Here is a 15,404-nt window from a genome sequence, read left to right as displayed (position 1 = left end):
CTAAAGCAATAAACCACTAAAACAATAAAACACTAAAACGATAAAACACTAACACACTAAGACATTAAAACACTCTAACACACTAAAACACTCTTAAACACTAAAACACAAAAACACTAACAATAAAACTATAAAACAATAAAACACTAAAACAAGAAAACACTAAAACAATAAAACACTAGAACAATTAACCACTAAAGCAATAAACCACTAAAACAATAAAACACTAAAACAATAAAACACTAACACACTAAGACATTAAAACACTCTAACACACTCTTAAACACTAAAACACAAAAACACTAACAATAAAACTATAAAACAATAAAACACTAAAACAATAAAACACTCTAACACTCTAACACACAAAAAACATTCTAACACACTAAAACACTAAAACTATAACACAAAAAAACAATAAAACAATAAAACACTAAAACAATTACCCACTAAAACAATAAACCACTAAAACAATCAACCACTAAAACAAGAAAACACTAAAACAATAAAACACTAAAACAATTAACCACTAAAGCAATAAACCACTAAAACACTAACACACTAAAACATTAAAACATTAAAACACAAAAACAAAACAATAAAACACTAAAACAATTAACCACTAAAACAATAAAACACTAGAACACTAGAACAATAAAACACTAACACACTAAGACATTAAAACACTCTAACACACTAAAACACTCTAAAACACTCTAAAACACTCTAACACACTAAAACACTCTAAAACACTAAAACACTCTAACACACTAAAACACTCTAACACACTAAAACACTCTAAAACACTAAAACACTCTAACACACTAAAACACTCTAACACACTAAAACACTCTAACACACTAAAACACTCTAACACACTAAAACACTCTAACACACTAAAACACTAACACACTAACACAATAACACACTAAAACATTAAAACATTAAAACACCAAAACACAAAAACACTAACAATAAAACTATAAAACAATAAAACACTAAAACAATAAAACACTAACACACTAAGACATTAAAACACTAAAACACTCTAAAACACTCTAACACACTAAAACACTCTTAAACACTAAAACACAAAAACACTAACAATAAAACTATAAAACAATAAAACACTAAAACACTCTAACACACTAAAACACTCTTAAACACTAAAACACAAAAACACTAACACACTAAAACACAAAAACACTAAAACACTAACACTAAAACACTCTAACACACTAAAACACTCTTAAACACTAAAACACAAAAACACTAACAATAAAACTATAAAACAATAAAACACTAAAACAATAAAACACTCTAACACTCTAACACACAAAAAACATTCTAACACACTAAAACACTAAAACTATAACACAAAAAACCAATAAAACACTAAAACAATTAACCACTAAAACAATAAACCACTAAAACAAGAAAACACTAAAACACTAACACACTAAAACACTAAAACACAAAAACACTAAAACACTCTAACACACTAAAACAGTCTAAAACACTAAAACGTAAATTGCATGCCTTGGGGGTCAAGTAAGTCCATAGCGTCAGGCAGTTAACCCAGGTGCCAGCAGCTACATTCCACAAATACTCTGGTGACCATGGAGTTCCTCCTCTGAGGCCTTGGAAAATGGAGATACTTACTCTGGAGTGCTACACTAAAACACTCTAACACACTAAAACACTAAAACACTAACACTAAAACACTCTAACACACTAAACACTCTAAAACACTAAAACACTCTAACACACAAAAACACTCTTACACACTAAAACACTCTAACACACTAAAACACTAAAACACTAAAACACTAACACACTAAAACATTAAAACATTAAAACACTAAAACACACCAAAACACTAAAACAATAAAACAATAAAACAATAAAACAATAAAACACTAAAACACTAAAACAATTAACCACTAAAACAATAAACCACTAAAACAAGAAAACACTAAAACACTCTAAAACACTAAAACACTCTAACACACTAAAACACTACAACACTAAAACATGCTAACACTCTAACACTCTAACACACTAAAAAACTAAAACACTAACACACTAAAACATTAAAACACTAAAACACTCTAACACACTAAAACACTAAAACACAAAAACACTAAAACACTCTAACACACTAAAACAGTCTAAAACACTAAAACGTAAATTGCATGCCTTGGGGGTCAAGTAGGTCCATAGCGTCAGGCAGTTAACCCAGGTGCCAGCAGCTACATTCCACAAATACTCTGGTGACCATGGAGTTCCTCCTCTGAGGCCTTGGAAAATGGAGATACTTACTCTGGAGTGCTACACTAAAACATTCTAACACACAAAACCACTCTTACACACTAAAACACTCTAACACACTAAAACACTAAAACTATAACACAAAAAAACAATAAAACAATAAAACACTAAAACAATTAACCACTAAAACAATAAACCACTAAAACAAGAAAACACTAAAACAATAAAACACTAGAACAATTAACCACTAAAGCAATAAACCACTAAAACAATAAAACACTAAAACGATAAAACACTAACACACTAAGACATTAAAACACTCTAACACACTAAAACACTCTTAAACACTAAAACACAAAAACACTAACAATAAAACTATAAAACAATAAAACACTAAAACAAGAAAACACTAAAACAATAAAACACTAGAACAATTAACCACTAAAGCAATAAACCACTAAAACAATAAAACACTAAAACAATAAAACACTAACACACTAAGACATTAAAACACTCTAACACACTCTTAAACACTAAAACACAAAAACACTAACAATAAAACTATAAAACAATAAAACACTAAAACAATAAAACACTCTAACACTCTAACACACAAAAAACATTCTAACACACTAAAACACTAAAACTATAACACAAAAAAACAATAAAACAATAAAACACTAAAACAATTACCCACTAAAACAATAAACCACTAAAACAATCAACCACTAAAACAAGAAAACACTAAAACAATAAAACACTAAAACAATTAACCACTAAAGCAATAAACCACTAAAACACTAACACACTAAAACATTAAAACATTAAAACACAAAAACAAAACAATAAAACACTAAAACAATTAACCACTAAAACAATAAAACACTAGAACACTAGAACAATAAAACACTAACACACTAAGACATTAAAACACTCTAACACACTAAAACACTCTAAAACACTCTAAAACACTCTAACACACTAAAACACTCTAAAACACTAAAACACTCTAACACACTAAAACACTCTAACACACTAAAACACTCTAAAACACTAAAACACTCTAACACACTAAAACACTCTAACACACTAAAACACTCTAACACACTAAAACACTCTAACACACTAAAACACTCTAACACACTAAAACACTAACACACTAACACAATAACACACTAAAACATTAAAACATTAAAACACCAAAACACAAAAACACTAACAATAAAACTATAAAACAATAAAACACTAAAACAATAAAACACTAACACACTAAGACATTAAAACACTAAAACACTCTAAAACACTCTAACACACTAAAACACTCTTAAACACTAAAACACAAAAACACTAACAATAAAACTATAAAACAATAAAACACTAAAACACTCTAACACACTAAAACACTCTTAAACACTAAAACACAAAAACACTAACACACTAAAACACAAAAACACTAAAACACTAACACTAAAACACTCTAACACACTAAAACACTCTTAAACACTAAAACACAAAAACACTAACAATAAAACTATAAAACAATAAAACACTAAAACAATAAAACACTCTAACACTCTAACACACAAAAAACATTCTAACACACTAAAACACTAAAACTATAACACAAAAAACCAATAAAACACTAAAACAATTAACCACTAAAACAATAAACCACTAAAACAAGAAAACACTAAAACACTAACACACTAAAACACTAAAACACAAAAACACTAAAACACTCTAACACACTAAAACAGTCTAAAACACTAAAACGTAAATTGCATGCCTTGGGGGTCAAGTAAGTCCATAGCGTCAGGCAGTTAACCCAGGTGCCAGCAGCTACATTCCACAAATACTCTGGTGACCATGGAGTTCCTCCTCTGAGGCCTTGGAAAATGGAGATACTTACTCTGGAGTGCTACACTAAAACACTCTAACACACTAAAACACTAAAACACTAACACTAAAACACTCTAACACACTAAACACTCTAAAACACTAAAACACTCTAACACACAAAAACACTCTTACACACTAAAACACTCTAACACACTAAAACACTAAAACACTAAAACACTAACACACTAAAACATTAAAACATTAAAACACTAAAACACTAAAACACACCAAAACACTAAAACAATAAAACAATAAAACAATAAAACAATAAAACACTAAAACACTAAAACAATTAACCACTAAAACAATAAACCACTAAAACAAGAAAACACTAAAACACTCTAAAACACTAAAACACTCTAACACACTAAAACACTACAACACTAAAACATGCTAACACTCTAACACTCTAACACACTAAAAAACTAAAACACTAACACACTAAAACATTAAAACACTAAAACACTCTAACACACTAAAACACTAAAACACAAAAACACTAAAACACTCTAACACACTAAAACAGTCTAAAACACTAAAACGTAAATTGCATGCCTTGGGGGTCAAGTAGGTCCATAGCGTCAGGCAGTTAACCCAGGTGCCAGCAGCTACATTCCACAAATACTCTGGTGACCATGGAGTTCCTCCTCTGAGGCCTTGGAAAATGGAGATACTTACTCTGGAGTGCTACACTAAAACATTCTAACACACAAAACCACTCTTACACACTAAAACACTCTAACACACTAAAACACTAAAACTATAACACAAAAAAACAATAAAACAATAAAACACTAAAACAATTAACCACTAAAACAATAAACCACTAAAACAAGAAAACACTAAAACAATAAAACACTAGAACAATTAACCACTAAAGCAATAAACCACTAAAACAATAAAACACTAAAACGATAAAACACTAACACACTAAGACATTAAAACACTCTAACACACTAAAACACTCTTAAACACTAAAACACAAAAACACTAACAATAAAACTATAAAACAATAAAACACTAAAACAATAAAACACTCTAACACTCTAACACACAAAAAACATTCTAACACACTAAAACACTAAAACTATAACACAAAAAAACAATAAAACAATAAAACACTAAAACAATTACCCACTAAAACAATAAACCACTAAAACAATAAACCACTAAAACAAGAAAACACTAAAACAATAAAACACTAAAACAATTAACCACTAAAGCAATAAACCACTAAAACACTAACACACTAAAACATTAAAACATTAAAACACAAAAACAAAACAATAAAACACTAAAACAATTAACCACTAAAACAATAAAACACTAGAACACTAGAACAATAAAACACTAACACACTAAGACATTAAAACACTCTAACACACTAAAACACTCTAAAACACTCTAAAACACTCTAACACACTAAAACACTCTAAAACACTAAAACACTCTAACACACTAAAACACTCTAACACACTAAAACACTCTAAAACACTAAAACACTCTAACACACTAAAACACTCTAACACACTAAAACACTCTAACACACTAAAACACTCTAACACACTAAAACACTCTAACACACTAAAACACTAACACACTAACACACTAACACACTAAAACATTAAAACATTAAAACACCAAAACACAAAAACACTAACAATAAAACTATAAAACAATAAAACACTAAAACAATAAAACACTAACACACTAAGACATTAAAACACTAAAACACTCTAAAACACTCTAACACACTAAAACACTCTTAAACACTAAAACACAAAAACACTAACAATAAAACTATAAAACAATAAAACACTAAAACACTCTAACACACTAAAACACTCTTAAACACTAAAACACAAAAACACTAACACACTAAAACACAAAAACACTAAAACACTAACACTAAAACACTCTAACACACTAAAACACTCTAAAACACTAAAACACTCTAACACACTAAAACACAAAAACACTAACACTCTAAAACACAAAAACACTAAAACACTAACACTAAAACACTCTAACACACTAAAACACTCTAAAACACTAAAACACTCTAACACACTAAAACACTCTAACACACTAAAACACTCTTACACACTAAAACACTCTAACACACTAAAACACTCTAACACACTAAAACACTCTAACACACTAAAACATTAAAACATTAAAACACTAAAACACTAAAACACTCTTAACACACTAAAACACTCTAAAATAGTAAGACACTACAACACTAAAACACGCTAACACTCTAACACACTAAAACACTAAAACAGTAACACACTAAAACATTAAAGCACTAAAACACTCTAACACACTAAAACACTCTTAAACACAAAAACAAAAAAACACTAACAATAAAACTATAAAACAATAAAACACTAAAACACTAAAACACTCAAACACTCAAACACTAACACACACTAAAACACTCTAAAACACTAAAACACTCTAACCACTAAAACATTCTTACACACTAAAACAATAAAACACTAAAACAATAAAACAATAAAACACTAAAACAATAAAACACTCTAACACACTAACACACTAAAACATTAAAACACTAAAACACTCTAACACTCTAAAACACTAAAACACTACAACACTCTAAAACACTAAAACACAAACACTAACACACTCTAACACTAAAACACTAAAACACTCTAACACTAAAACACTAAAACACTAAAACACTAAAACACTAAAACACTAAAACACTAACACTAAAACACTAAAACACTAAAACACTAAAACACTAAAACACTAAAACACTCTAACACTCTAACACTCTAACACACTACAACACTACAACACTCTAACACTCTAACACTCTAACACTCTAACACACAAAAAACATTCTAACACACTAAAACACTAAAACACTCTAACACACTAAAACACTAAAACTATAACACAAAAAACCAATAAAACACTAAAACAATTAACCACTAAAACAATAAACACTAAAACAATAAAACAATAAATCACTAAAACAATAAAACACTCTAACACACTAACACACTAAAACATTAAAACACTAAAACACTCTAACACACTAAAACACTCTAAAACACTAAAACACTACAACACTCTAAAACACTAAAACACAAACACTAACACACTCTAACACTAAAACACTAAAACACTCTAACACTAAAACACTAAAACACTAAAACACTAAAACACTAACACTAAAACACTAAAACACTAAAACACTAAAACACTAAAACACTAAAACACTCTAACACTCTAACACTCTAACACACTACAACACTACAACACTACAACACTATAACACTCTAACACTCTAACACTCTAACACTCTAACACACAAAAAACATTCTAACACACTAAAACACTAAAACTATAACACAAAAAACCAATAAAACACTAAAACAATTAACCACTAAAACAATAAACACTAAAACAATAAAACAATAAATCACTAAAACAATAAAACACTCTAACACACTAACACACTAAAACATTAAAACACTAAAACACTCTAACACACTAAAACACTCTAAAACACTAAAACACTACAACACTCTAAAACACTAAAACACAAACACTAACACACTCTAACACTAAAACACTAAAACACTCTAACACTAAAACACTAAAACACTAAAACACTAAAACACTAAAACACTAACACTAAAACACTAAAACACTAAAACACTAAAACACTAAAACACTAAAACACTCTAACACTCTAACACTCTAACACACTACAACACTACAACACTATAACACTCTAACACTCTAACACTCTAACACTCTAACACTCTAACACTCTAACACACAAAAAACATTCTAACACACTAAAACACTAAAACACTCTAACACACTAAAACACTAAAACTATAACACAAAAAACCAATAAAACACTAAAACAATTAACCACTAAAACAATAAACCACTAAAACAAGAAAACACTCTAACACACTAAAACACTCTTAAACACTAAAACACAAAAACACTAACAATAAAACTATAAAACAATAAAACACTAAAACAATAAAACACTCTAACACTCTAACACACAAAAAACATTCTAACACACTAAAACACTAAAACTATAACACAAAAAACCAATAAAACACTAAAACAATTAACCACTAAAACAATAAACCACTAAAACAAGAAAACACTAAAACACTAACACACTAAAACACTAAAACACAAAAACACTAAAACACTCTAACACACTAAAACAGTCTAAAACACTAAAACGTAAATTGCATGCCTTGGGGGTCAAGTAAGTCCATAGCGTCAGGCAGTTAACCCAGGTGCCAGCAGCTACATTCCACAAATACTCTGGTGACCATGGAGTTCCTCCTCTGAGGCCTTGGAAAATGGAGATACTTACTCTGGAGTGCTACACTAAAACACTCTAACACACTAAAACACTAAAACACTAACACTAAAACACTCTAACACACTAAACACTCTAAAACACTAAAACACTCTAACACACAAAAACACTCTTACACACTAAAACACTCTAACACACTAAAACACTAAAACACTAAAACACTAACACACTAAAACATTAAAACATTAAAACACTAAAACACTAAAACACACCAAAACACTAAAACAATAAAACAATAAAACAATAAAACAATAAAACACTAAAACACTAAAACAATTAACCACTAAAACAATAAACCACTAAAACAAGAAAACACTAAAACACTCTAAAACACTAAAACACTCTAACACACTAAAACACTACAACACTAAAACATGCTAACACTCTAACACTCTAACACACTAAAAAACTAAAACACTAACACACTAAAACATTAAAACACTAAAACACTCTAACACACTAAAACACTAAAACACAAAAACACTAAAACACTCTAACACACTAAAACAGTCTAAAACACTAAAACGTAAATTGCATGCCTTGGGGGTCAAGTAGGTCCATAGCGTCAGGCAGTTAACCCAGGTGCCAGCAGCTACATTCCACAAATACTCTGGTGACCATGGAGTTCCTCCTCTGAGGCCTTGGAAAATGGAGATACTTACTCTGGAGTGCTACACTAAAACATTCTAACACACAAAACCACTCTTACACACTAAAACACTCTAACACACTAAAACACTAAAACTATAACACAAAAAAACAATAAAACAATAAAACACTAAAACAATTAACCACTAAAACAATAAACCACTAAAACAAGAAAACACTAAAACACTAACACACTAAAACACTAAAACACAAAAACACTAAAACACTCTAACACACTAAAACAGTCTAAAACACTAAAACGTAAATTGCATGCCTTGGGGGTCAAGTAAGTCCATAGCGTCAGGCAGTTAACCCAGGTGCCAGCAGCTACATTCCACAAATACTCTGGTGACCATGGAGTTCCTCCTCTGAGGCCTTGGAAAATGGAGATACTTACTCTGGAGTGCTACACTAAAACACTCTAACACACTAAAACACTAAAACACTAACACTAAAACACTCTAACACACTAAACACTCTAAAACACTAAAACACTCTAACACACAAAAACACTCTTACACACTAAAACACTCTAACACACTAAAACACTAAAACACTAAAACACTAACACACTAAAACATTAAAACATTAAAACACTAAAACACTAAAACACACCAAAACACTAAAACAATAAAACAATAAAACAATAAAACAATAAAACACTAAAACACTAAAACAATTAACCACTAAAACAATAAACCACTAAAACAAGAAAACACTAAAACACTCTAAAACACTAAAACACTCTAACACACTAAAACACTACAACACTAAAACATGCTAACACTCTAACACTCTAACACACTAAAAAACTAAAACACTAACACACTAAAACATTAAAACACTAAAACACTCTAACACACTAAAACACTAAAACACAAAAACACTAAAACACTCTAACACACTAAAACAGTCTAAAACACTAAAACGTAAATTGCATGCCTTGGGGGTCAAGTAGGTCCATAGCGTCAGGCAGTTAACCCAGGTGCCAGCAGCTACATTCCACAAATACTCTGGTGACCATGGAGTTCCTCCTCTGAGGCCTTGGAAAATGGAGATACTTACTCTGGAGTGCTACACTAAAACATTCTAACACACAAAACCACTCTTACACACTAAAACACTCTAACACACTAAAACACTAAAACTATAACACAAAAAAACAATAAAACAATAAAACACTAAAACAATTAACCACTAAAACAATAAACCACTAAAACAAGAAAACACTAAAACAATAAAACACTAGAACAATTAACCACTAAAGCAATAAACCACTAAAACAATAAAACACTAAAACGATAAAACACTAACACACTAAGACATTAAAACACTCTAACACACTAAAACACTCTTAAACACTAAAACACAAAAACACTAACAATAAAACTATAAAACAATAAAACACTAAAACAAGAAAACACTAAAACAATAAAACACTAGAACAATTAACCACTAAAGCAATAAACCACTAAAACAATAAAACACTAAAACAATAAAACACTAACACACTAAGACATTAAAACACTCTAACACACTCTTAAACACTAAAACACAAAAACACTAACAATAAAACTATAAAACAATAAAACACTAAAACAATAAAACACTCTAACACTCTAACACACAAAAAACATTCTAACACACTAAAACACTAAAACTATAACACAAAAAAACAATAAAACAATAAAACACTAAAACAATTACCCACTAAAACAATAAACCACTAAAACAATAAACCACTAAAACAAGAAAACACTAAAACAATAAAACACTAAAACAATTAACCACTAAAGCAATAAACCACTAAAACACTAACACACTAAAACATTAAAACATTAAAACACAAAAACAAAACAATAAAACACTAAAACAATTAACCACTAAAACAATAAAACACTAGAACACTAGAACAATAAAACACTAACACACTAAGACATTAAAACACTCTAACACACTAAAACACTCTAAAACACTCTAAAACACTCTAACACACTAAAACACTCTAAAACACTAAAACACTCTAACACACTAAAACACTCTAACACACTAAAACACTCTAAAACACTAAAACACTCTAACACACTAAAACACTCTAACACACTAAAACACTCTAACACACTAAAACACTCTAACACACTAAAACACTCTAACACACTAAAACACTAACACACTAACACACTAACACACTAAAACATTAAAACATTAAAACACCAAAACACAAAAACACTAACAATAAAACTATAAAACAATAAAACACTAAAACAATAAAACACTAACACACTAAGACATTAAAACACTAAAACACTCTAAAACACTCTAACACACTAAAACACTCTTAAACACTAAAACACAAAAACACTAACAATAAAACTATAAAACAATAAAACACTAAAACACTCTAACACACTAAAACACTCTTAAACACTAAAACACAAAAACACTAACACACTAAAACACAAAAACACTAAAACACTAACACTAAAACACTCTAACACACTAAAACACTCTAAAACACTAAAACACTCTAACACACTAAAACACAAAAACACTAACACTCTAAAACACAAAAACACTAAAACACTAACACTAAAACACTCTAACACACTAAAACACTCTAAAACACTAAAACACTCTAACACACTAAAACACTCTAACACACTAAAACACTCTTACACACTAAAACACTCTAACACACTAAAACACTCTAACACACTAAAACACTAACACACTAAAACATTAAAACATTAAAACACTAAAACACTAAAACACTCTTAACACACTAAAACACTCTAAAATAGTAAGACACTACAACACTAAAACACGCTAACACTCTAACACACTAAAACACTAAAACAGTAACACACTAAAACATTAAAGCACTAAAACACTCTAACACACTAAAACACTCTTAAACACAAAAACAAAAAAACACTAACAATAAAACTATAAAACAATAAAACACTAAAACACTCAAACACTCAAACACTAACACACACTAAAACACTCTAAAACACTAAAACACTCTAACCACTAAAACATTCTTACACACTAAAACAATAAAACACTAAAACAATAAAACAATAAAACACTAAAACAATAAAACACTCTAACACACTAACACACTAAAACATTAAAACACTAAAACACTCTAACACACTAAAACACTCTAAAACACTAAAACACTACAACACTCTAAAACACTAAAACACAAACACTAACACACTCTAACACTAAAACACTAAAACACTCTAACACTAAAACACTAAAACACTAAAACACTAAAACACTAAAACACTAACACTAAAACACTAAAACACTAAAACACTAAAACACTAAAACACTAAAACACTCTAACACTCTAACACTCTAACACACTACAACACTACAACACTCTAACACTCTAACACTCTAACACTCTAACACACAAAAAACATTCTAACACACTAAAACACTAAAACACTCTAACACACTAAAACACTAAAACTATAACACAAAAAACCAATAAAACACTAAAACAATTAACCACTAAAACAATAAACACTAAAACAATAAAACAATAAATCACTAAAACAATAAAACACTCTAACACACTAACACACTAAAACATTAAAACACTAAAACACTCTAACACACTAAAACACTCTAAAACACTAAAACACTACAACACTCTAAAACACTAAAACACAAACACTAACACACTCTAACACTAAAACACTAAAACACTCTAACACTAAAACACTAAAACACTAAAACACTAAAACACTAAAACACTAACACTAAAACACTAAAACACTAAAACACTAAAACACTAAAACACTAAAACACTCTAACACTCTAACACTCTAACACACTACAACACTACAACACTATAACACTCTAACACTCTAACACTCTAACACTCTAACACTCTAACACTCTAACACACAAAAAACATTCTAACACACTAAAACACTAAAACACTCTAACACACTAAAACACTAAAACTATAACACAAAAAACCAATAAAACACTAAAACAATTAACCACTAAAACAATAAACCACTAAAACAAGAAAACACTCTAACACACTAAAACACTCTTAAACACTAAAACACAAAAACACTAACAATAAAACTATAAAACAATAAAACACTAAAACAATAAAACACTCTAACACTCTAACACACAAAAAACATTCTAACACACTAAAACACTAAAACTATAACACAAAAAACCAATAAAACACTAAAACAATTAACCACTAAAACAATAAACCACTAAAACAAGAAAACACTAAAACACTAACACACTAAAACACTAAAACACAAAAACACTAAAACACTCTAACACACTAAAACAGTCTAAAACACTAAAACGTAAATTGCATGCCTTGGGGGTCAAGTAAGTCCATAGCGTCAGGCAGTTAACCCAGGTGCCAGCAGCTACATTCCACAAATACTCTGGTGACCATGGAGTTCCTCCTCTGAGGCCTTGGAAAATGGAGATACTTACTCTGGAGTGCTACACTAAAACACTCTAACACACTAAAACACTAAAACACTAACACTAAAACACTCTAACACACTAAACACTCTAAAACACTAAAACACTCTAACACACAAAAACACTCTTACACACTAAAACACTCTAACACACTAAAACACTAAAACACTAAAACACTAACACACTAAAACATTAAAACATTAAAACACTAAAACACTAAAACACACCAAAACACTAAAACAATAAAACAATAAAACAATAAAACAATAAAACACTAAAACACTAAAACAATTAACCACTAAAACAATAAACCACTAAAACAAGAAAACACTAAAACACTCTAAAACACTAAAACACTCTAACACACTAAAACACTACAACACTAAAACATGCTAACACTCTAACACTCTAACACACTAAAAAACTAAAACACTAACACACTAAAACATTAAAACACTAAAACACTCTAACACACTAAAACACTAAAACACAAAAACACTAAAACACTCTAACACACTAAAACAGTCTAAAACACTAAAACGTAAATTGCATGCCTTGGGGGTCAAGTAGGTCCATAGCGTCAGGCAGTTAACCCAGGTGCCAGCAGCTACATTCCACAAATACTCTGGTGACCATGGAGTTCCTCCTCTGAGGCCTTGGAAAATGGAGATACTTACTCTGGAGTGCTACACTAAAACATTCTAACACACAAAACCACTCTTACACACTAAAACACTCTAACACACTAAAACACTAAAACTATAACACAAAAAAACAATAAAACAATAAAACACTAAAACAATTAACCACTAAAACAATAAACCACTAAAACAAGAAAACACTAAAACAATAAAACACTAGAACAATTAACCACTAAAGCAATAAACCACTAAAACAATAAAACACTAAAACGATAAAACACTAACACACTAAGACATTAAAACACTCTAACACACTAAAACACTCTTAAACACTAAAACACAAAAACACTAACAATAAAACTATAAAACAATAAAACACTAAAACAAGAAAACACTAAAACAATAAAACACTAGAACAATTAACCACTAAAGCAATAAACCACTAAAACAATAAAACACTAAAACAATAAAACACTAACACACTAAGACATTAAAACACTCTAACACACTCTTAAACACTAAAACACAAAAACACTAACAATAAAACTATAAAACAATAAAACACTAAAACAATAAAACACTCTAACACTCTAACACACAAAAAACATTCTAACACACTAAAACACTAAAACTATAACACAAAAAAACAATAAAACAATAAAACACTAAAACAATTACCCACTAAAACAATAAACCACTAAAACAATAAACCACTAAAACAAGAAAACACTAAAACAATAAAACACTAAAACAATTAACCACTAAAGCAATAAACCACTAAAACACTAACACACTAAAACATTAAAACATTAAAACACAAAAACAAAACAATAAAACACTAAAACAATTAACCACTAAAACAATAAAACACTAGAACACTAGAACAATAAAACACTAACACACTAAGACATTAAAACACTCTAACACACTAAAACACTCTAAAACACTCTAAAACACTCTAACACACTAAAACACTCTAAAACACTAAAACACTCTAACACACTAAAACACTCTAACACACTAAAACACTCTAAAACACTAAAACACTCTAACACACTAAAACACTC

This window comes from Triturus cristatus, chromosome 9 (genome assembly GCF_964204655.1).
Source record: "Triturus cristatus chromosome 9, aTriCri1.1, whole genome shotgun sequence".
NCBI lineage: Eukaryota > Metazoa > Chordata > Amphibia > Caudata > Salamandridae > Triturus > Triturus cristatus.
Note: the sequence above shows the minus strand (reverse complement) of the source record.